This window comes from Rhyacophila brunnea, unplaced genomic scaffold, assembly GCF_057557595.1.
Source record: "Rhyacophila brunnea isolate RB1 unplaced genomic scaffold, BYU_Rbru_1.0 scaffold_1, whole genome shotgun sequence".
Lineage (NCBI taxonomy): Eukaryota > Metazoa > Arthropoda > Insecta > Trichoptera > Rhyacophilidae > Rhyacophila > Rhyacophila brunnea.
The window spans coordinates 25,837,208-25,862,654 of record NW_028232751.1 but is presented as its reverse complement, the minus strand read 5'-3'; the positions used below and the strand labels follow the sequence as shown (position 1 = coordinate 25,862,654).

At 31.5% G+C, this 25,447-nt stretch overlaps 1 protein-coding gene across 1 annotated transcript in view; it reads left to right on the top strand.

Moving 5' to 3' along the window:
* Positions 1-456: 456 nt before the first annotated feature.
* The window catches only part of LOC147079620 (frequenin-2), a 701,586-nt gene continuing 676,595 nt past the window's right edge, over positions 457-25,447 (top strand). Inside the window, exon 1 of the mRNA XM_085942575.1 lies at positions 457-575. The gene's annotated coding sequence lies outside the window, so the exon portion shown is untranslated. The remainder of the gene's footprint in view (positions 576-25,447) is intronic.

Sequence of the window (25,447 nt, the reverse complement as noted above, 5' to 3'; positions counted from 1 at the left end):
GATTACGAGCAGCTAATAAAAACGTTGTAAAATGGCCGATTTTTCTACGAAAATTACACATTGACTAATAATATGGAGCTTATTAAGATTCTAATATGGTATATTTAGAATACTATAATCAATCATATTTGTGACTGTGTACACAAAGAAACAGAAAAGATGTTTTTATCAGGTTTATCCATTTTGTACTTGGCCGAATTTGAAATCGAACGACATAGTAGTTTTTGTTGTCAATAGTGATATATTGTTGAGATGCGTGGCGTCGCAGGTGTTAGAAAGAAAGTCGCCAGTTTTCATGTCCGCCCGACGAGTTACCACTGAGAGCTAAATGAACGTAAGATGCTCAGGAGGGTGAGTGGCCAAATCTCCGAGTGACGCGGACGGCGCGTCTGCGCACGACCCCTACCCACGCAGGTCTCCGCTTAGTCGCTTGTCGCCTTGCCAAACCTCGACTTTATAGCGATTCCCGTAGCCGCCGTGTAGCTACGTCTCTCCACAGCGCGCGCTGCGAACTCCACACGCGTTACGTAACCCTCCAAAAGCTACGCAAGTCATCGCTGATCAACAAGGTCGCGGTAACGAAGGAACCTATCTATCAAACCATCACTATCATTTTACCGCGGTTTCACACGGCAAACTTCCAATTTCAAAAAAATTACCATCCACAGTTTTCAAGTTCTTGTTTTTTGTTTGTTGATTATTGCCGCGTTTTTTGAATATTCAAAATAACATAGTGCCCGAAAGCATTCGCATTTCAAATAAAGTGACGCAGCAGTTGAAGATCCGTTTTTTTAACAAATAATTTTTGAAAATAAAAGCAGAGCAGAATCTTATTTAAAAGTTATTGTGTTTGTTTTCTTCGGCCGCGTGATCACAGAGGATTCAAAAGGTTTGTTTCATATAATGCAGTTTTTTAGATTAACAAAAAAGTTTATTGCAAAAAATAATTGCGCATATCGAAAAAAATGTAATTCTTGATTGCTATTATAGAAGTATTATATTTGCGCTGATCAAAACTACTATCTACATTCTTAATAATTGAATTCATTTATCTGATTGGTTACATATGGAAAATACAGTTTTGTTTTGCATTATGCGATGTACGCTCATGAAACAAGTTATTTGTAATGAAATGGATTTTCATTGTTTTGCAACTCATTGCTAATTTTTTTATAAGTAATACTTATCCTATTGTTATACCAGTAATATATTTTACAGATATCAATGATGACGGTGTTAGATAATATATTATAGTGATATATTTTATATAAAAAGCATGATAACGTTTCGATAGCCACAAAAACGAGAAATAAACATGAAAGATTTTCAATATTAAAATATTATTAATTATTAACATTAAATAATATTAAAATGCCTTATATTATTACTCAAGTACAAAGTTTAATACAACCTGTAATTATTATTGAAGAAATATTAAGTTTTGTTGGCTATCCTGTATCACATTTTACCCAAAGCGACCAAAGATAAATCTTCTCACAATATCACAGTAGAAAAAAGACGAAAATATAAAATAGCAATAATATGCTTTTTTTATTGAATTCGATTTGCAGGTTGCTAATATATTTTGCTCGGTTGTTCAATATTTTCTTCGTAAAAATAAATAATTTATTATTTCAGAAAATCTATCAAATAGTTGCGTGAACATTAATTTAAATAATAAATTGAGGTCACAAGACAATTTGAAATCATTTAAGATCCACTTAAAGAAAAAATAGTGAAACCATCTTGTAGAGAATTGCTATTATTAAGATTAATAACATAGTACATAACATAAAGAGAATCTATGGAAAGATTATTTATTATTCACTAAAATACATAATAATATTAAATGATTTATTTTCCCCTTTGAATAGAAAATATCTTATATCCATAATAAAGATAATTTTTTCCTTAAAAATAAAATATTTAACAAGAACAACGCGTTTAGTAGAGTCTGAAAAAAGGCATTTTCATATAATTTAACGGTTTATTAGAAAATAAAAATAAAATTTTAACTACGATTACTCATCATTTAAAAGATATTTTTTTTTGCCTGTGGCTTTCAAAAGTATATATTCTATGACATTTAGTGAAATTGCGTTGAAAGGTCCAACATTTTTAATTAATATACTCTTGCACAAAAATCAGTCATACCTAATATTATGTTAAAGTATATTATTTGATAAAAAATAAGGTGTACTCTAATCGATGTCTATAAATTAAAATGTGTCATTAAATATTTTCAATAAATTCGATGTAACGTATATATTATAGTGAGATTAAATGCTATTAAACAAGTAATTATGACATAATATTAAATGAAATTGATTTAATGTAACGGCGTGTATTTCGTTGACTTTATAAACATTCTCAGGTACAACTGAGACGAATTCAAGCGTTCATATTGCATTATTAAAGATGAGGGTGGTAGGGTGAAATAGAGCGATGTACTGTGGCGGTTTGATAAGTAAGGTAAATGACATGTTAGTAGCAGCACGATTAACATCTTTTTATAAACGCCATTTTGTTTTAATCTTCGAAGCGATCATGTTTCAATTCAGCGTGTTGTTGCTTAATTTATATGTTGGTATTTCGGCAAAAAAGACGCTCTCAATTCAATTAAAAAACTGAGATGGTAGTTAAGAAATATGCTGTGTACGTTATTACTTTTCTTTGGAATGTGAAAATAGTTTTCAACTTTCTTACAAGGTATAGAAAGAAAAAACAATTTATTGCAATGTCTCAGTACAATGATGTTTTGCAGAGGTAGGCAGCAAGCAAGTCATGCGCTGCTTAGGAAAGGTGAAAACACAAAGACTAATATTGTAGCTTTTGAGAATATATGTCGTAGAGATTATGTAGTACATAATATAATTTTGATTGTTGCGAGATAAGTTTTGCTCACATTATGAGTTTTGTCAAAATCATATTTTAAATTGTCATGAATAACTAGAAACGTAAATATTGAATCTTTCGAATACATGAAAGTTTTTCATTTTTCTCAGGTAATAAAATTTCATAGCATTTAAACTTAACTATAGCAATGAGCGATATTTTGAGTATATTTGAAAACAGCACTTTATTTAAGGACGTTACTGCCTGCATGATAAAATCAAGACAAATTGATTGCATTTAGCCAAATAAAACCCTTTTCGTCAGGGCAGTGCATCAGTTCCCTTGGCAGCATAATACTTCTAGAAATCGTGCTTAGAATTACTAATGCATCCACTGTTTCTGTTCCGGTTTTGTCACCCAGAGACTCATTTATTCTCAATGCAATATTCATACATAGATTAAAGAAAAACAAACGTTTTCTTCTGATACTGAAGTAATCCATGCTATAAATGGTTATTTTGAAAAGTTGATTATTGTTGGAGTGAGTGTACTGAGGTTAAACAAGATTTAGATTCTAAATGTACTTTGGTTTTCTTTTTTTATATTATATAGTATTAGAGAATTATGGTGATTAGTGGAAAATATGTTTAAAAAAATCTAACAGATATTTTAAATAAGTAAAAGAAAAACGTGTCGTAAAATTAATACGATTTCATATGTGGTAAATACATATTAATTATTGTAAATTATTTCAAATAAGTTCTGAATCGTTTTTCTTTACTATTTATCAATTTATCTTTACTACTAAAAATATTATTTTTATGTACTTTAATTTCATTAATAATAATTATGTATTAATTAAAAGTAGGATTTCATATAAATGACCTTGAAAGTTAATTATTTATTTAATAGCGATAAATTTTGATAAGTAGTTTAAATATTGTAATGTTGTACTTGAGTGATAATAATAATAATTTTCTATCTACCGTTGGCAGAGGGTAGTAAGTACAATGCACTTCTAATTGGCGTATTCGCATTTTTATCTTGCTGACAGAATAGAATTTACGTGCTTTTAAATTAATGTATTGTTAGTTTTTATCCTTTTCTCGTTATATGAATAGAGATTGTTTGAGTGACGCTCGCCATTGTTCGTGTATTAAAAATAAATTCCATATTTGTGCAGTTCTCGTTATCCATGCTATGTTTCTATGAGACTGATTTTTATATTTGAGTCGTATATTATCATTGAGCTGAACTGTAGAACACTACCGACGTGATTGCTTTGTCAGAATATTATTTCTGTTCATTATACCGTATAGTTTAGTAAAAACCCCAACATTATATATACCACAAAATTAAAATAAAATAATTTATTATATAAACCTCAGATGTAACATGTCTCATTTTAATAATATCGTAATACCTCCAGTATACATGACATCGTAAATATTACAAAATACCCGACGATGGCGGGTCTTCATTATTAGTTATTTCGAGAAATCAAGAGAAGTCGTAGACTTACAAAAAATGATTAGGTACTTACTTTTTCGTTTCTGGTAATTTTATCATATGGGAGGTTTTAACAGCATAATGATGTGGAATATTTGCGGTACAGATCGGTTATGAGGAATACAGCGGAAAACACATTTTGAAAATACCCGATATACTGGATTATTTGTTAGTTTGGGTTTGTTTAGGCTAGGTTAGGTTGGTTTAGGTTAAGTTAGGTTAGGTTAACCCAACAAATAATCCAATATATCGGCTATTTTCAAAACGTGTTTGCCGCTGTATTCCTCATAACCGAACTGTACCATATTTTCATATTTCATTTTTACACTATAACTGTGAACCAAATATAGATCTTGGCCACCTGTAGAAATGTCTATACTATTCTTTATAATATGCCGCAAGCTTTCTCCCCCGTCTTAGTGGCAGTGATGTTTTATCTATTTTTATATAATGCGGCCAATGCAATTTAGGTCTCCCGATCCTCTTTTCTCCTACTATTACATTGCTGAAGAGTTTCTTGGGTGTTAGAGTATCTTCCATCCATGTATATTGGATTCCATACTAAATAGCAGATTCGATCCACTTTCATTTTCGAGATTATGGGAGATCATTGGGTAACGACAATTCTTATCATACTTTTAGTATTAAAAATATAATTTCATGGTACAAAAACAAAAAAAAGGTTTTTGCATTTTTGTAGTAACGCTAAATTCACTCTAAGTAGTTGAACTGTTATACAACATTTAAAACACTGTTATTTTGAAGTATTTGTATTATAGATAATATTATACAGTTCGAATGTAGTATCTCGTAGAAGCGTAGCGCCTTCTACGTCAGTCGTGCTACGCAACCCGTTTTGACAGTTTTGTTCACTGTAAGTTAGTATTCCGTAATAATGCGACCTGTTGTAGACATGTTGCTTTAAATGAAATCATTGCTGACAATAATTACGCAATGACATCTCAGTATTCTCCTGTAAATTGAGTGGTTATAAAATGTTTCAAGTAACTCTGCAGGAAATTAGTCAAGAACATTTGCTCGATTATTCAACACACGAACTGTCGTGTTGTAAAATGACATAATATATCATTAAGAGAACGGGTATTTCAAAATGAATTCTTTGTTACTGTGTCACTTACTGTTAAGGAACGTGTTTCTTTACAAATGTACTAGTTATGTCTCTCGAGCGAACCCTGCATTCTCCCTTCCATAGATGAAGATATTGAAAGACCCGTAGCGTCCATCAGTCGGTTGGGTTCATTTTATCTCTCAATGTTTTTTTTTTAATAATAAAGAACTTTTCGAAATAAATATTTTACATTCTAGCCATAGAATTCACCGTGTCCGGAAATGTGTATGTATGTAGTTCACCGTATTACACTTTACCGTGAAATGTTGTATCGGAAATATATGGTCGTATATTAAAGACCGCCCAACCTCTTTGGGTCGTATACTACTGAGATAAAATTCATGTGTAAAAAAAACACGGTACTTGTCAACGTTACAGTTCTTGTAAACCGTTAGAGGAAGCCACAGCAAACAAATTTTAATTTTAAATTTTTTAAATTTTAAGAATAGCCGATATACTGGATTATTTATGAGGTTAGGTTTTCATTCTTGATTTAATGAATTTTTCCAAAATCAGAAATGACCGTATAAGAAACGGTCATCTCTTTCCGATAGGAAAGCTCACAGCAAAGTGTGAATGTGTGAATCCACAACTATTTGGAGAAATATTCTGAATAACCAGTCTTTCACGACTATTTCTTCCAGAACGGAAATATTTCCTATTATTATCATGCAAGTTTCGAATTACAAGACCAGATATTTGACTATGCGAACTTTGATCCATTTTGACATGGCACTACTTTTATACAAATAAAAATCCATCGCCATAGCAGATAAAGTATTACAATAGAGTAGATTAATATGACACACTTATAGGCTTAAAATTTAGTCATTTTACAATAATTGCTGCGGACCTTTTAATTAATATTTAATTAGAACACTTAAATAACATGTTAATTATATATAATGGCCACCTGATGGGCAACGCACCGACGCAACGTTACGTTCAATTAAAGTAGTCCAAACACAAGTCTTAGTAAAGTTCTAAAGACATAGTGAACCGATTATTATGAACAGTTATTTTCTTCAGTTTCGTAGTGTAGGTAATATTTTTTTATGTATGTATAGCTATTGATTTGTCCGTGTACGCCAGATAGGCCTGGAATTAAAATATTAAATAAATGATTATTTTAAGTTACGGTCTCAGCTAGCTTTTGGAAATTACTGTATTTTGTCATAGTAGTAGTAGTCATGTATAGAGAATACAAATTACATCATTATTGATATTATTTAATACTTATATAGTAATTGGTTTTGGTTTTCGAGCGCAAGTGGCCTTATCCATGGCCCCGAACGTCGCGGAGATTCATTTACTCACCTACACCGGTAATCTTTCTTTTCCTCTCCCCATTATTTCTATCATACCAACTGGAAAATTTCTTCTGACGGATTATGACATTTACTCTAAATGTGAAAAACCACAGCGTGCAAAGTGAGCAGTATTTTGAAATTAAAACCTTTTCTTGAGATTTGTACTAACCTAATATTAACATCACTTGGTTTTTTATGTCTATATGTACAGGGTGGCCACATTAGAAAAATGTGAATAAGGGACATTCTCAGTTTTCAATATTATGATAATTAATGGTCTCTCTGTTGATAACCTAAAATATGGGGGTTTAATAAATTAAAGCATTGAATAAATTTCAATGCTTTATTTTATAAAATGTTTTTTTTATTAAGGTTTAATTTTTTTTAAATCTTACCATATGATTACATTTTTTGCAATTATAAAAAATGGAAATATATTTTTAAATAATTTGTTGTTGCAATCTACACATTCATATAAATAGTGATTTTAAAATAAGCAACCATGAATTCAAAATTAATATTTTCTGTTTCAAAAAAATATCAATATATTTTGTACACAAAACAGTTGAATTTAACAGTTACGAATAAAACAATACATTTTTTAAATGTGTAACTTGAACACACACATTTATACATAAACATTAGAATAATATTCACATTTACCAATAATTACGTAAACACGGGACAATTGAGGGTTCCGAATATCTTTATTGAGATAGTGGGACTGTGACACTATGTTCCATAAATACGAGACGTCTGGTCATCCTATACACATACAGCGTGCATATCTCAGCCACTCTATTTCCTTAATGGATAAAAGCTTCTACTTACTGTTTACATTAATCTCGGGTAATTAGTCTTTCGTTGTCACATACTTCTCCTCAACCTGATTATATATTCGATCGAGCGGGCTCTTGGTCGCTATTTACGTATTTTAAAGTATTTTAGTTACTACTTTGAGATACATATTAACGCTTTGTATCGTGTACAACAGGTATAATTTCTCCCTTAAGGCTATAACTCAATTGAGGCACGGTCTAAAAAGATCGTGGCTAGGCGATGCGCAGATTGCGGGTCGCGGGTGCAAATGACGCATGCTAAACGAAATATAATTTGTCATATAAATCCAACATGCGTCCATTTAATGTTCTGTTTATTGTTATATTAGTAACAGTAATAATATATTAGTCAATGGGTAACGTTTTCAGTTATCTTTACACGTTTTAAGAATAAAAAAATACCCCCGTCGCCATCACTAAACAAATTGACGTGTTCCAAGCTCGACGTTCTCTCTCCGAATGCCAGCGAGTCCAAAATTTCGTCGCGCCTATAGTTGAAAATTATTTGCCGTTTTACTGATGTATCGTCTTAACCATTCACTTCTTTATCGATCTCGATTGGCCAACATGCGTACGGTGCCTTTTCATGCTGTCGCTAGTTACTACACAAATAGACAGCGTCATTACTAATTGTTGACTACACATAATAAGGTATATAGAAAGTTTTCAGTCCAAGTATAGGTATCGTGTATTAGTTGTTATAAGTGAATTCCATCGATTTTATCGACGAATGAAGTATAACATTAATATAATTTCATTCTTCCTTCTTCCTCAGTAAATTGTATACATAACACATACATAATGTTGAGGCACAACCGAGAATCCTAATTATAAGACTATATTGTTAACTGTTTATTTATATTATTATTTCGGTTAAGTATTTTCAAAGGTATGTCCTTTATAAGTCAATACCTGACTCTGATTTTGACGGACTTTCGTGTATCTTGACACTTGTAGGGGGATTTGATGTGACTATAGACACCATAGAGAATAAGTAGAAAGGCTGGGTTGTTATCTATCAACATTTGTAGGGAGATTCGGGGCCGTTGAGTATATTTACGCCGGCACTTGAGTAGAAACGCGACCGTTCCACGATCAGTATCACGCGCCCAAACTTGTTTCGTGTTACAAACAAATTATTCTTATAGGCGTTGTCGGGCGGGACACGCAATCTTATCATAGCGATTTATACGTAAAATATAATTCGGATTCTTCGTGTGTTCCACAAGGCACAACAGGTCCGCGCCAACTTGTTGATATATTTATTACAAATGGGATTATGTGAAAGGATGGTCTTTTAGTGGCAGGGCTGCCAACGCGAGTTAGTTCTTAGACCAGAGGTTTTCTGGGGAAAGCGTAGTAAGTAAGTCCAAAATAAATGACTTAGAAGACCAAATAGATGACCGAATATTATTAAATGAAATGGATTATAGCCAATAAACAAATAAATGAATTGGTCATTTCGAAAACCCCATAACTGACAGAAAGCTAAATTTTAAGGAGAGATAAAAAAACTGTGTAATTTTTGTTTAGTTACATAGTTACATTAAAAAAAAACTCCTCAAAAGATGTAGAATAATACATGGAGCATTTAAGTTCCAAAATAAATATGAACGGTAGCTAGGGTTAACCTGTGTAAAAACAACACAACTACTGCATTTATGTTGTTTTAGAACTGACTTGAAAGTTCTTGCTTTAATAAAATCATGTTGCATATTCACAATAATTGAGTTGTTTAATAATCCGAAATAAACGCATTTTGCCATTTTGTGTCAGTTATGGGGTTTTTGAAATAACCGATTCAAATATTATCTCCATTATCAAATGTACAAAAACCCACTCACAGGGAAGTATATATATTAATAATTAGTATTGTAGAAATGTTACCGTAAATTGTATTTTATAAATTTTATATCGCGTTGTTTTTATTTAATTATTTATTTACTACTAACAGATCATCTCTGAAAGTATTCTGTAAATGCATACAGGTAATACATAAACATACGTTAAATTTCAATACGTCTATAATATTTCGAAAATATTTATATTAGAGGGAGCAGTATGTAGCAATAAAATATGATGTACGAAAGTTATTGCAATTTTCTGATAATTTATTTTTTAAGAAGAATAAATCAATACGTTTCTGAAAGCATTAAAAAGAAAAACACTGAAAAATAAATTATAAGATAAGTGTATTTAAATTGCATGATTTATTCTGTTGATAGATATTGCTAGTGGATCTAATGTAGCACTGACCTTCATTATTAAGTTTGACATAATTACTATAAAATAATATGCAATATACAAGCAAAGGAAAACTATTTATTTATGCAGTTTCATAACATTATTACAACTAATGAGAAAGAAACAAAATTTGTAAAATTAAATATTGTAAAATACAAGTTTACAATTATTAATAAATTTATTTTACCTATTTAAATAGACATTGGCCATGGTTTACTATAAAATAATCGCATATATAATCCACGCATACAATTAGTATCTACTATAAGATAAATCATATCACAGAAAATAATACTTACTAGTCTTTGGTTTAAATGAGTCTCAAATATGGCATTATAATATAAATATTATTATTTTTGTTCAAAACATGACAATTTCATATTATACTTACTTGTTTGTTGACAGAAAAATAAATCAAAAGAAAGTTTTTTAACTGTCATTTTATTGGTATTAATGTTAGAAACGATTTTTCATCCTTATCTTAAAACTATGGAAACGGATGTGTCATATTAAATAGGTCACATTTTTTTAAATCAATACATCGGCGCTTATATATATTTTTGTTATAAAACATAGCGCTGACTTATTCAGAACCTATAAAGCTATCATATAATATGAGTAACTAAAAGTCGTACATAAGATATAGCGTTCTTTTTTGGTGTCGTACTTTTATGTCTACGGCACTCTACGGCGTAGCAGCCTCTACGCACGCCAATAAGTCACGCCAAAAAGTAGCGCTTCTTCAAGTTTCTCTCAAATATATAACATACATTGTAATATATAATATGTATATAACATCTGTGTACAATGATCACGATTTATATTATTTGGGAATTGCCGTAAATATGTTTGCTTTTGTTGTATGTATGCATGATGAGGCTTATATATGGATTCTGTGATCCATTGACTTTCGGACGGAAACTGATGGTGTTTAAGCATAGGGTATTCATAATGGTCCTTCGGCTAACATGTGAAAATGGAGTATAGTGAGGCTAGTAAAAGTACAGTACATTACTATATTCATTTTTAAGCGAAGTATAAGGTTATGTACAGACTGAAAGTTACACTAAAAAGAATTAAATAAAACTATGGTTGCTAGTCATTCTTCCAACGCATTAGGTTCTTTTACTGGATCAAAGACACGCTGAAAAAAAATCATATATTTTTTGCTAGTCGTAAAATTGAACGCTTAATCAGATAGTTAAGAAATAGTTGCTGAAGCAAAGACTATGGCGCTGTAGGTGCCATTACCTTTATGTAATTGTAATGCAATTAATGTTACACAATTGTGAAAATTTTGTCAACATTACTTACACTAGAGATGACAAATGATTGAATATTTAATTGTATATGAAGCTAAAATATTTATGATATAAATTGCACTGCTTATTATAGGTATTATTGCTCAGATACTTATTATCATTTCATTTGACACTGGATGATAATTGTAAATATCTTAGGCCGATTCACAATACTTCTTCTATGTACAAATTTATGTTTTATTTGTATTTTACGGCCATCCATCTAACCTCTGTCCACCCAAGTGTCGGTAGCCTGCAACTCACCGGTTAGGATCTACTGGTTTATGTATATAATAAAATGCAGTACATAGTTATAACATCAATCTTATCTGAATATGAGAGAAGGCTTGCGTTTTTTAATAAAGTACTGCTATTAAAAATGTTACAGAGAAAATTTGATAGATGGCAATATTATTAAATGAAATAATACAATGTTGAACACATATAATTATCTTATAATATAATATATTACAATATATTATATTGTTTTATTTTTAACATTTTTCAAAAAATATACCTGAAGTATGCACGGATTTTCTGCGCAATTTATATTTAAAAAACATTGTCTTGGAATCGATGACAATTAAACAAACCAAATGAAAATAGCGTTGCTGTCATTCGCTACGTATTGAAAAAAGATGTTAATATTAACGTTTTACGTAGGTGGTTTGTGGTGGTTCCTAAAAATAATTAGAAAAATTATGCATATCATGAAACAAAATAAGGTTATAGAAGACTATTTGGATGATTTGATAAACAATTAATTATTGTGGAAAAAATACTTTAATATACGCTATACATTTTTCTTGATAGTTTAAAGAAAGATTGCGAGATTAGATACTAACTTTATAGAGAGATTTAAAGAATCGTTTTCTATTATACATGCAGATTTTTTTTAGTAAGTACATAATCCTTTGATGGGCTTTCAATTATCAAACATTACATATAATGCTATACTGTATTTGATTACTTTAAAGTGTTATATGGAAAAAAATTGACAACTGAAATAAGTAGTGGCAAAAAGTCCGTCTCTAAATCCATGGGTTAGAATCTCTGACAATCGACAAATTATTGTTTTTAAATATGTATTTAGATATGAAGTATGGAACTAATAGTCTACATAGAGAAAATAACTAACAACCATAATTATCATTATTATTATTATTAATTAATTTTAAAAACGTCTTCAAGAGACGGAATTGTTTATCCAATATTGTTATTGTATGATAAATGTGGAATAATTCGGAACGAATATTTCATCCTACTATTTATATTCTTTAAGATGATTTGTATTGAAACATCCAGCTAAAGTACGCTCGTAATACATTTATTAAAAAACGATATTCTGCCGAATTTGCTGATTCACGTCTGATTATATTTTAATTAATTAGTAATTTTAAATTCAATTAATTGATGTACTGAGGATTGAACGAATAAAAAACATGTACCTACTGCTGATCAAATTGATAATTAAGTGGAATGTTTTTAGTATTCTTTAAATGAGATATTGTTTTGAAATAATCCCTTATTAATACAGTAAGAAAATTGTTTAATTGTTTGTGAAAATAAAAAACGTTAAAAATATTGTTTTTTGTGTTTGATAAAATAGAAAAAAATAATAATGCCAAATAATTGCCATTGGATTATTATTTTCAACGCATAAATACGTCTGCCACTTGAACCTCAATTATTTTATTAATAATTATTTATTATCCTACATGACATATAGCCACTTTCCGATTCTTAAAAGTACCGGACGATGTATCTACCATCCAGTTGCTACAGCGTCACTTTCCTTTTATTGGGGATATGGTACTCTAAATTTTGTATGGCCTTAAAATGGAAGGTGAATGTGTGTGTAATGCAATTAAAATACGCTGGCTGAGTAAAAAATGGGTATAGTAAAAAGGCGTCAAAGAAAATCTTGTATAGAAAGGTGGAACCTCAATATATGAAAGTAATGCTGGAGACAGATTGATTTATAGCAAACTTTACACTGATATTATTTGTTAAAAACTTTAAGAAGTTTAACACAATTTTATATTCAAATAAACAGTCAAAATATTATATAATATGTGCACACATTGTCAAGATTAATTATGAAAATTAATTTTTAGGAACAGATGGTATTGTTTATATAATTATTATGTACTACATACGTTGATAATTTCGAATACGAAACATATATTATCGTAGGATTTATAGCGTTCAGATTATGGTACAATAATTATAACTTAATCTGTTCCTACATACCACAACAATTAATATACACACCTACATATAGATAGCAAAAATATACTGAATAGTGAATATTATTTAAAAGTTTTTCAGTTTCACTTAAATAATATTTTGCATACGTCTGTAGATAATAAGGATTTCTTCAACGCATTTGGTAATTTTCATTGTGAACCACCGTGAACGTACATTTGACAGATTTTTAGGAGGAATGGTTGTTTGCAGTAATGCGTTTTTTTTACCAGATCTAGCATTTTTGAAAGGTACCTAGCTTATAAAATACGCATAGTATGGCACATGGCGTTAAATCTAAAATATTTTCACACTACAAACACCTTGAAAATTCTCATAAAAATGCTGGAATATTACACCATATTTGATTTAAACTTAATGTGCTGACATAACTTAGCAATAAAATAATATGTAGATATCCAAATTTTGTACTGGTTTTAACTTTTAATTGTATAGATCAGTGGTTCTCACGTGAAATTTAACTGTGGCCGCACAATTGACATTGACAGTTCTATGGAAACGTCTGGTGGCCGCACCAAATTTCACTTTTGTTGTGATTGAAAAAATTAGAGCTAAATTTTATTTACTTCATTTTAAAGACAAGTAAATTTAATAAAAGATATTTTAACATTTTAGTACATTAAAAGTAATATACATAAAAATCTTCAATACACCTTTTTTACAATGCGAGCCGCATAGCTGCTTCTAAGTATACATCTGTCAACTGGCTTCGATATTTGTTTTTTTATGAAGTGAATTACACTGAATGATCAATCACAGTATACAGTAGTGGGAAAAATTGACAATATTAATAAAGCAATTGTTGCCGATTCTTTGATTTGACTTGATTCTTGGTCAACGTATAAACAAATGCGTGAAATTGTATACCGGCGGAAATTCCGTTAAGTCAGAAACGGACTATTTCACACAATTGATCTCAACACAAGAGCACATTATGGATCATTTGAGCGTGGAAAAAAATTAATTCAAGTCATGTGTATTCAACCAATTTCATAAAATTTTTTTTTGAAATATTATTCTGTAAAGCGCTGGTGGCCGCAGCAAAATCCTCTGGTGGCCGCACACGAGAACCACTGATATAGATTATTTTGATAATTGCGAAACAATAAGTGAATACGTGTATTAATTAAGGCACTAAGAACCAAAATAATAAAAACTGACATTTTTATAGAAAAATGTTCTACATACCAACGCCAATAACTTCAACTATAGTCTAAGTGCCTCAAGCAAGTCAAAAAAATACAGCAAAATAATTAAACCTGTCGACGTAGTAAGTCCGTTGGCGTGTTTTATTTATAATGGTGTAAGTAGCACTGCAGTGGTCAACCGCACTCAATATAAAATAGCTGACGATTGTGTGTTGACACTTGCGAGTTCTTAATACATACAATTATAGAAGCTGCCGTGATTGCTTCACACTGTAAAACTATATTTTTCGAAAGGTCTGCTTCATGAAATTTTACTGCAATGACTCGGTATTTTGTAACTACAGGCAATAATACTTTTTGGTACTTAGAGCCTTATTTAATACACGTATTCATTAGTTATTCAATATTTTTGGTATCGTGAAAACAATGTTTATATAGCAATAAAATCTAGCATTTCTTTCTGCCAACTGGTTAACTACTAACTGGCATATTTTTACTAACGACAGTTGGCAATACTGGTTGTTAGACAGTAGGAAAGACACATATACACATTGAAAATACTCCACGTTAATTATTATTCAAACGAAGACTTTCCCAATACAAATAAAAATGGAATCAGCAATGTTTATTATTGATCTACGCATGTTACATTACGATGTTTAAATATATTATACTGTTACAGATTTGTTAAATTCAAATAGTGTATAAAACTTTTAGGTAATTAATTCAAAGTTGACAATTAATAGTGTTATTTGTGTTACCTCTCGAAAGTTCAGAATAGTTTTAGTATTACCTGTATTCACAACAGGTACCTAGTATCAAAAATAACATTAAATTAATAAACTGTCGCACAGAAGACGTATACAGTTCCTCAAATTATTTATAGCATCGTTGAGCTGTTCAAACCTCGGATGTGACAGATTTTAATTTTGACAGTAGAAGCAACAAAACTACTGCTTTAAAAGCACAAAGAGACGTTTTTCGTGACTGGGACATGTGCTTCGGTTGCTGCCAGAGAGTGCGACGCATTTCCCGGGAGGCTGCAAGGTGTTCAGGTTTTAAAAGGCGCGTGTTCATGTCTCCATGAGCGAGTTTCAAGACTAGTGTTCCTTGGTATCATGGTCCCCACATCCTGAAGCGGGCCCTCAGGCTAGGATCTTTAGTGGCTCCCCCTACCTATCGCTAAAGATAAAGGTAGTGTGACGCTCTGCGGTAGCGTTTTCTAAATGGTATACGCGGTGAAATTAATCTTTTTTGTATATATATCCATTTGAATTACTTATGAAGTTCTCGAGTTTTGATACACAATTAGAAATTGTATTGTACAACCCCATAATTTTAAATATTATTTTAGAAAAATGGCGCCGAAGGCTACTTTTTTTACTAGTAAAGCAAATTTTTTATGTCTGTTTATCTCACTTATCTGGTCGACTCGCCTCGCCGGGACCCTCCTGAGCCCGGCCCCTCAGGCTAGAGCTCTGTCAGCCTCCCCTTGTGGGGGCCATGCTTAGTATACTTGCTCGTACATTAATTTAGGAGACGCCTTTGATTTGAGCGCCTCTTGAATGGCCTTCAAATGGGTTATTGATGAATTATTTTCGCCTGTCTGACCTGGTGGGGGGAGTGGCGCAATCTAGTAGACCTGGCTGTATCGTGGTTGGAGCGCTTAGTATTGATGGGACTAGGAGATCAGCGTCTGCAGGGGAAGCTCGATGTATATTGGGTGAGTCTTCATCAGTAACATCAGGTTTCCTGGGACGTAAAATCTTCTTTTTGGGGAGTTCTGAGGGAAAGTCTCTGGCAAACTTGATTTATCTGAATAACATGTAATGGGGGGTTGCACGTCATCATTGAGTGATTGTAATAACTGTGATGTGATTGAATTTAAAGATGTCAGATTGATACATTGCAAGTATTATGATTATGGTTATATAAAATGATATAAATTGGTTCAGAGTTGCAGAGGGTTGCAAGTAGAACTTGTTTCGTATTTCAATTGGCAAAGTAATAATTGACATGTTTATTATTATTCGTAGTAAAACAATATATAAGTAAAAAGTTCATAGATGTTTTCAAATCACTACATACCTACCTATTATGAGTGAGAAAGGATTAAATTGTGTAAATTATTTGTATGCAAAGTTAAAAGCATTTCATTATTTCCACCGGATAATAATCCATGGAGTCTGTTAATTAAATTAGTTAGTTAATTAAAAACGATGTTACTAAATTCATTGAACGTTACCTAATTTAATTATTTGGCCCAACTTGTACTCACATAAATACTAAAAACACAATGTATTAAAATCATTAGAATTTAAATTCAAACTTCGAGTACCCTCGGTCGATAATATATTTGTTTGAGAACCAAACGTCATATATGGAATGCCGAAGCCCGAAACCAGTTACGCAAAATTAATAATCGCCTACTCCACTTTGAAGTTGGTTCAATCAACTTGGTTACATATTATGCACTCGTATCCCTTTAATCTGCAACTAAGTACGTAATTATTATGTATCTATTTATTCTTATGCACGTCTAATGTGAGTGGAATACAGTGAAAATAACCATTTACAAAATAGAGCATTAGGCTTCGAAATGTTTTAACAATTCGCTATATCGTACGGCGTGCAAATATGTCCATAATTAATTCGAACGCAATAGGGATAGTCCTATTTTATAAATTGATTTATTTATTATAAGATATATTGAAATATTGTTATATAATATTTTTGTGCGCGATAATTATGCAATGTGTACAAAAAAAAACAATACTACATAGATATATATATAGAATATATATTGAAAAAACATGTGTCTTATATTTTCAAGGGAGGTAGCAATCTGAAAAATATTCTGTATACATAATCAGTGACGTCCTTAGAGAAAATGGCGCCCAATTATGATACAGTATTTTTTATCATCCTTTCATGATTTCAATATCTTAGAATGTGTTATGTATGGATACATTACTAACAAAATATATACCACTAAACCTAATTTAAATGCCATACCTACTTGAATAGACAATATTGCATGTCCAGGGTTTCAGATACATTTAAATATACATCTGAAAATATTAAAAACTCGCAAATGATCGGCAAAAATATTTGGATAAATTAATTAGGTAGGTCAGTATGTACCTACCTATAATTCAAATATAATTCGCAAATATACACGTGTCATCATTGCTAGTCGTCAAAGATGTGACATCCAAGGACAACGGAAGTAAACTAGACATCGCGAACCCGAGAAAAAAAATCAGGCCTGTTAAACCTTTTATGTTAATTAATACATTTTGTTTCCAACCAGTGAGCTCAATCTTTTAATGGAAAGATATTTCAGTTATTACTAAGTTTAGATACCTATTTCTATATACACCTACTGATTCTCCTCGATTTGCCGCCCTTAGAGTAACTACCGCCCCCAAGCGACGCTCAATCTGCCTAACCACACGGGAGGTCTCTGTACATAATAGGATATAAAACAAGTAATGGGATTCAGATGCCTGATGTTAGGTCTTCTCAGTGAAATTAAATGGCAAGTAAATCTGCAGTCCTCTCAGTAGACCTATAATAATATATTGTTAGAAAAAACAAAAACATTAAAACAGATAAGAATAAATGAGTTTATAAAACATAACTAAGACCAACAATGACATATAGAGTTTAGACTAAAGAAGTCATGGGTAGCTAAAATTTAATAAATATATTTTGCAGAGCCAATGGACATTGTAAAATGTATCGCAGTGAAAATCTTTAGGGACTAGACCAGGGGAGGGCAAACTGCGGCCCGCCGGGTATTTTTTTGCGGCCCGCCATCATTAATTTATTGTACTTCTGATTACGAATAACTTTTTTTATATTTTTTTAAAAAATATTGACAATAGATTAAAATTTGAAGAATTTGTTGTTTCGTTAATGTATTATCTCAGTACGTCTTCCTTGCGTCTAGTCTCACACTATGTAACCACTATTTTCTATGTTGAACATCGTGACACATTTAAATACTTTTAACTCTGCGTTGCAAGGAAAAAAAATATATGCCCACGATATGGTGAAGAGTGTGAATGGATTTCAATTAAAACTCAAGTTGTTCCTTCGACAAATATCGAATAATAACGTGGACCACTTTTCAACTTTGAAGTTGCTGAATATACCAGAATATAAATTTGAAGAATATGGTAAAATTATTAAAGCTCTGAATGACGATTTTTTACAAAGATTTGGTGACTTCCGAAAAATTGAGACAAGTTTAGCAACAGTACGCGATCCATTTTCAATAGATATTGATAGTGTACTGACAGAGCTACAACTTGAGATTATTGGTCTGCAGTGTGACACTGATTTAAGAGAATTGCATCGTCGTGAAGATATATCCAAATTTTACAATGCCCTTAATTCAGACAAATTCGAACAACTTAAAGATTATGCAAGAAAAATGTTCGTTGTTTTTGGATCAACCTATATATGTGAACAAACATTTTCGATCATGAACCTCAATAAAAATTCTTTACGATCAAATATCTCCGATGCCCATTTACAAGCAGTTTTGAAAATATCAACCACAAAATTAACACCTGAATTTGAAAAAATGTACAACACTTTCATTCTTCTCATTAATTTTTTTGTAATGTTTATTTTTCGTGATAATAAATAGTGTATATCTAAAAATGGTATTTTACTTGCGGCCCGCCGCTCATTTTGAATTCTTGAATTTGGCCCTCCATCCAAAAAGTTTGCCCGCCCCTGGACTAGACCATAGCTTGAATAGATCCTACGATGATGTGATTGATTTTTTTTTTCTTTCGACCATGTCCGATCTTAATAGGATCATATGGGCCTCCACAGAGTAGAGGTTTGTATTAACAGATTTTGTTTTTTTACGAGAAATGGATGTTAGTCACTTGCTCAACCTATTAGGTCCATACCCTGACAGACACAAATTGAAAAACAATATGTGTACTTGTCAGACCCACGATTCAAACCTGGGACCCATGGCGTGATAGTGATTTTTAGTTTTATAATTCCTTACTTAATAATTAGGGTGGGTTATTGAATAGGGAAGAAAAATCTGAAATAAACACGTGAAAAGAATCAATTTTAAATTATTAAGTATGATTTTTTTTTCGAAATAGCGAGCGACCGCTTGGCGATCACTGCCGTATATCATACAGATTGGATGTGGATAAATTTCACGGTTTGCGTGTCTTCGGTTGAATTAGGTAAGGTATTAGTATTAATTAAACTAATATCCCGTTTACACGTGCATGTATTTACTGCTGACAGTACGTAATATCACGGACATAACAAAAAAATGCACGTGGAAACACGCATTATTGTGTTAATTGCAAGATTGCATGCATGGATTAAAAAAGTTCAGAAGCTTCTGAATTTTCACGCCACAATTGGACTGTGCGATTTCTGCGCCTGCGCAGTAAAACGATAGTGATGAACCTGTCGGTAAAAAAACGAACTACACAGCGAAGAGACTCATTTTGAGATTAATCGATTATCACGACCTGTCAAATAATACGACAAAATAACAACATCGCGCCTCGCTTACTCTTGAAGAATGAGATTGGCGAAACAGTCAGTCACACTTTTACGTGTAAACCTTTATTATCGCGATAGTGTAAAATACACATTATTCGTGCAAGTACACAGGCACTATAACATCGTTCTACAATTTAATCTTTAAGTCGTCATTAATATTAGGAATGTATCGTCACTGTTCTGGCAGAAAACACTAATTCGAAAAAATGACATATTGAGTTAGTTATACCAAAATGTTCCTTATTTCAAACTTTACCGTCTGGAAACCTTCTTAATAAATAAACAGTCTTTATGTTAAAGTCATCTTTTTTACGATTACTTAATAAACTCACATGGTAGACCATTGTTTGAAACATTTTAACAACTTCGAAGTCAAATTACTCAAAACTAGTATTCTCCAGTTAGTGTGTTCTGCCAGAACAGAGACAGTATGCAACTTAAATATTATATAATTTTTGCTTCATGTAGATAAATAAATAAATCTGCGTTAAAAAATGTAATTTACAATGTCAGTTACATAATATCCAGTACGGAGTGTTGTGGTGAGATAAATGTAGACATTTTGACCTAACCAAACGTAGCGTAATATTTTGTTTATCTGGACTCAGAACGTTGCTTCACTAAGCTTGTAATGTGCCTGTATATTCCATTCGGAAGGCCTCTTACTCGGTCTCATGAGGCCGGCCACTTGACAGTCATCACTTTCCACTGGCTAACTTTGCAGGGATATAATATAATATACCCGCCGGCAATTTTTGTATGAAATACCAAAAGCTCCGAGCTTTTCAGGTGGTTTGACTTTCATTTCATTGCCCACACTCGAATTTCCTATTACACAAGTAGAATATATTATTATTATTATATAAACCAAAATATGAACCATTTTCTTATTACTCTGGTTAACCAGAAATAAATCTCAATTAGAAAGGTTTTAATACTTCTACATTAGCGTCATGATAATTTTATTTCATTTTATTTAGGTAATATATATTTTAATAAAACAAATTTTTAAATATTTTATCGGATAAATGGTATCATACTACAATACAAAGCAAAATCTGTTAATACAAAACTTCCACTCTATGGAGGCCCATATGATCTTATTTGGATCGGACATGGTTTAAAAAACAAACCAAACCATAATAGATAAAAAATATTTTTCCATTTATAAAATATCTAAAATTATATATGATTTATTAACATTATTTTGGATATTTTATGGACAGACGAGTATTTTTTTAATCGGCTTGATTTACGCAGAGTTTAATTGGATTTTAAAAACTAACCAATATCGTCTGAAATTAATATTAATAGTTCATTGAAAACACATAAGTATGGCTGAGAAAGTTTAGTATGCATTGTTTATGTCGGATCTCAACAGCCTTCTTACACCCTTCGCCACTGGTTGTTGTTTACGTAATTCTACTCTAAGCAGCTTGGAAAAAATGTATGCGGTATAAGAAATAATTAGTATACATAATTACTAAATTACCACAGTAATCGAATAATTGCAAGATAACAATCTACTAGACGGAATACATAAATTTGAAAACGCTTCTCAGAAAATATATAACCAATCGAAAAAAATCTTTTTTGAAAAAAAAAATACGATATACAGCAGAAACCAAACCTGCGTCTCTCGGGATTCGCGCCCACGCACATCGACCACAATGCTATAAGAATCCTATCTAATTGTGACCAATTTTAACTAAGGGTTCTTACAATACTCTCTGAAGTGTTTTCTAAATTAAGTTACTATTGGCAATCGGCTTTTGTATTTTAAATCAAAGTATGTATTAATTATCTTAGTTACTATACGTAATAATATAACAAAAAATACGTACCAAATAACTGCGAGTAAACGAGTAAACCTAAAATGTACAACACACTAGTCTTACTCACTGGTCGGTAAATAGTAGGGCGAGCGACAGCTGCTCCGCCCACTGACTCTCGCAAGCGTAACAGAAAGTGTAACGCGCCATTATTATTATATACAGTGTCGGGCGCATAGCATTGATTATCACATCATCTTTGGGGGAGTCCACTGGACTTCCATTGAATGAAAATCCGCGATAAAAACTAATCTATTATAGTCTACTGATTATCGGTGTACTTGTATTTGTTCAATTCTTAACACATTATTTCATTATATCTATTTGTATAAAATAATGATGCAACGAAGCTTATCGTTGATAATAAAAGTCGATATAAGTATATCTCATTTATTATTTTTATTTTTTACAATTATAACGTTTTTCTTAGGTCGTATTCTTATTTGTCCGGTGGTTGTTTGTCTGGTACACATATTGCAATCGATTTTTAACTAACTTCCCGACTAGATAGATATTTGAAACTTTTAGAATATATCAGAACACGATGCCAATGCATTTTTTAATACTTTTAGCCATCTTTAAGTAGAATTGAATTCATTTTTAGTTTATTCTGTTTTGTATGAAAAGTTATTTCGATACCATTATTGGTAAGTAGGGGGTCCTAGCAACTAAATTATTAAATAATATATACGTGCGTTACTATGGAAATCAATATGAAATGATATTTCATATTGATTTACATAGAGTACAAATTTTTTTGATCGTTTAAGCTAGTCAAGTCAAGTTTATATGATTCAACAGAAAATTTAAAAACGTTGTAGTATATAAAAAGTTCTTTTTATCTTGTAATTTATTATTTCTTACTGCGGGCGGGCAACTACTGAAGTTTGACTGATATTACTATAGCTAAGCTATCTTGCAATGTAAATACACCTACCTGTAGAATATGCGTCTATTAAAACTTTGTCAAAGAGCCGCAGGGTGTAAGCGCAGATATTATGATATATAACTATTATATAATATTATATTCTCATAACTAGCTATATATGAGTAACTGCGCCAAAACGAAAGTATCCGTTGGGGTGTAATTTAAGATTGTTCATCCACACCTACTGACACATCTTTTGAGTACTTTCCATTTCGCCTATGTTTTTCGTTATCGCCTCTGCGACTTGCTACCTGCACAGTGTTGCCAACTGTCATTAACTAAAATTTTCTAGACGATGGGGTAAAACATTAAGTTATTTGGCAGCGAAATATAATTGAATTTCGATAAATATTACAAAAAATTTTAATAATGCATCATTCTTTATTCATCGTAGATAATTTGGAGCAGTATGACAAAATATACATATTAGAAAAAAATGTACTTACCGAACTAAAATTGAGCCCACACCCATCGCAATTTCCTTATGTTTTTGAAATTGTTAAACATGGTGTATAAAATCATAAATCGTTTACTATTCACGCGTGTTTCGATTACATATTAAGTTATACTGTCAAATTAACTTTATTATTCATTGTTTTATTTTTTATTTAACAAGTTTTTATTTTATACAGGAGCTAATGTCCGAGGTGGTTTTTTACACGGGGGATTATTAACGGCGTGTTAACGACCGACGTGTTTTTGTCCAGGACATAATTTTCCGAAAACCCAAAGATATGGTTACTAAATCCAGTCACTGATAAATATTTAATTGTTCTACGGAATCGAGTCAGATTAGGCAGTTTGTATATGAACGAATCAAGAAATCCATTTAAAATTGGTGATACTCTTATACTTCTCTTGGCGCGTTTGGGATAACAGATCAGAGTGTATTTTTGGCGTGTGACGAAGTTGCGCGCGCCGATGTAACACGTTTGGCGTGTGACGGCAGGCACCGATGAAACACATAATTTATTATTATGATTATATTCATTTTGGTCTCAGGAGTACATGCGCATGCATTATATTGGAGTTTATATGTATTTTTCATTGTAAAGATTTTGTACGAAGATTTGAGGCTATATTTATGTAAGTATTGTTTATGAGTAAAATTGTATATCAATAAATAAATAATTTTGGTTAATGTTGAGTTGGTAAATAATTCAAAAAATATATTAAAATTAATTTTTTTATTAATTCATCATGGGCACTTCTGAATCGATTATAACCGCTGTATGGCAAATATGAGTTTTGGTCCAATACAACAATTAAATTATAATTATCATGTGCTGTATGAGACACATAATCCACTGTAATATTAATAGACTCAGATGACGCCTTATTTTGTTTTGTTATGCCAAAGAAGTATAACTTCTAACGCGCGTACATAAGTACACACACCGATTTTTTAAATCTGTTTGTAGTGTCAAAAGCTGCTAGATTTAAAGCCATACGCCAGATCGAGTTTTTTGCGAACCCTTTCGAAAGTGCTTAAATCTGTCAAAAAAACATTATGTTGGCAATGCTGTAACCTGCTACAACTTGCAACTCGCAACATCAGGTGTACCTACTCTCGGAAGATCGTAAGATTTTATAGCGTTGAGCTTACCTTACGGAAATATAATTTATGAGTTACATATTTTTAAGTACTTCTACCCAGAGCCTCTGGTAAGAAAAGTGGCATGAATAATGAATACATTGCAATGAAAAGGCGCGATAATTTAAATAAAACGGTTAACTTTGGAAATTAAATTTTACGTTAACCTAGTTATCGTGTATTTTTAATATTAATTAAAACACGTTTAAAAAAAAACTTGTCTTCCTAATTAAACTTTGCAGAGCGTAACAGTGTCATAAAAAAAGAAAACGTGTCAATTAAAGAATATTTTTCGCGAAAGTTATTAAAAAACAAAAAAGTTTTAACTGACGGCTCCCGGAATGCCTTACTTTATTAAAAATGTACATCTTAAAAATTCATCATTTGTGTAATTTCTTCCTTCATTAGGTTCTTTAGTATTTTTTTTGGAATTCTACTGGCTTAGTAAACAAATTCCCATTACTATGACCTCATGCTTTACTAGTACAAGTTATATTCTTCTCTTGTCTTAGTCTTGTAAATTTGTATCAGTCAAAATTTACTAGCACTCGAAACTAACGTTCAATATAAAAAAAAAACCAATGTAGGTATTGTCTGACAACAAGAAATTGGCGATAACAGAAAGTCGCTATAGTTTAGACTTTTAGTGACGTACCTGCTGTACCTGACGCCATAGCGACAACGTGCTAAAGGCGTATGTAAATAATTTATAGGCTCTTCTGTTAGATGCTTCGAAATAAGCTAAAGGTTTTTTTTTTTTTTTTTTTTAAAAATTATTCTAACATTACTCCTGATCGTTTTAGACATATTTTTATTATGAAAGGCTTAACATTATGTCAATTGACAGATTTGTACACCATGGGAGCGTAAAACGAAATAATAAATTTGGGGGCTTTCAGCTTAGCACTGGAGGGGATTGCTGGTTCAAAGTTTTAATACGTGGGCAAGAAGTTA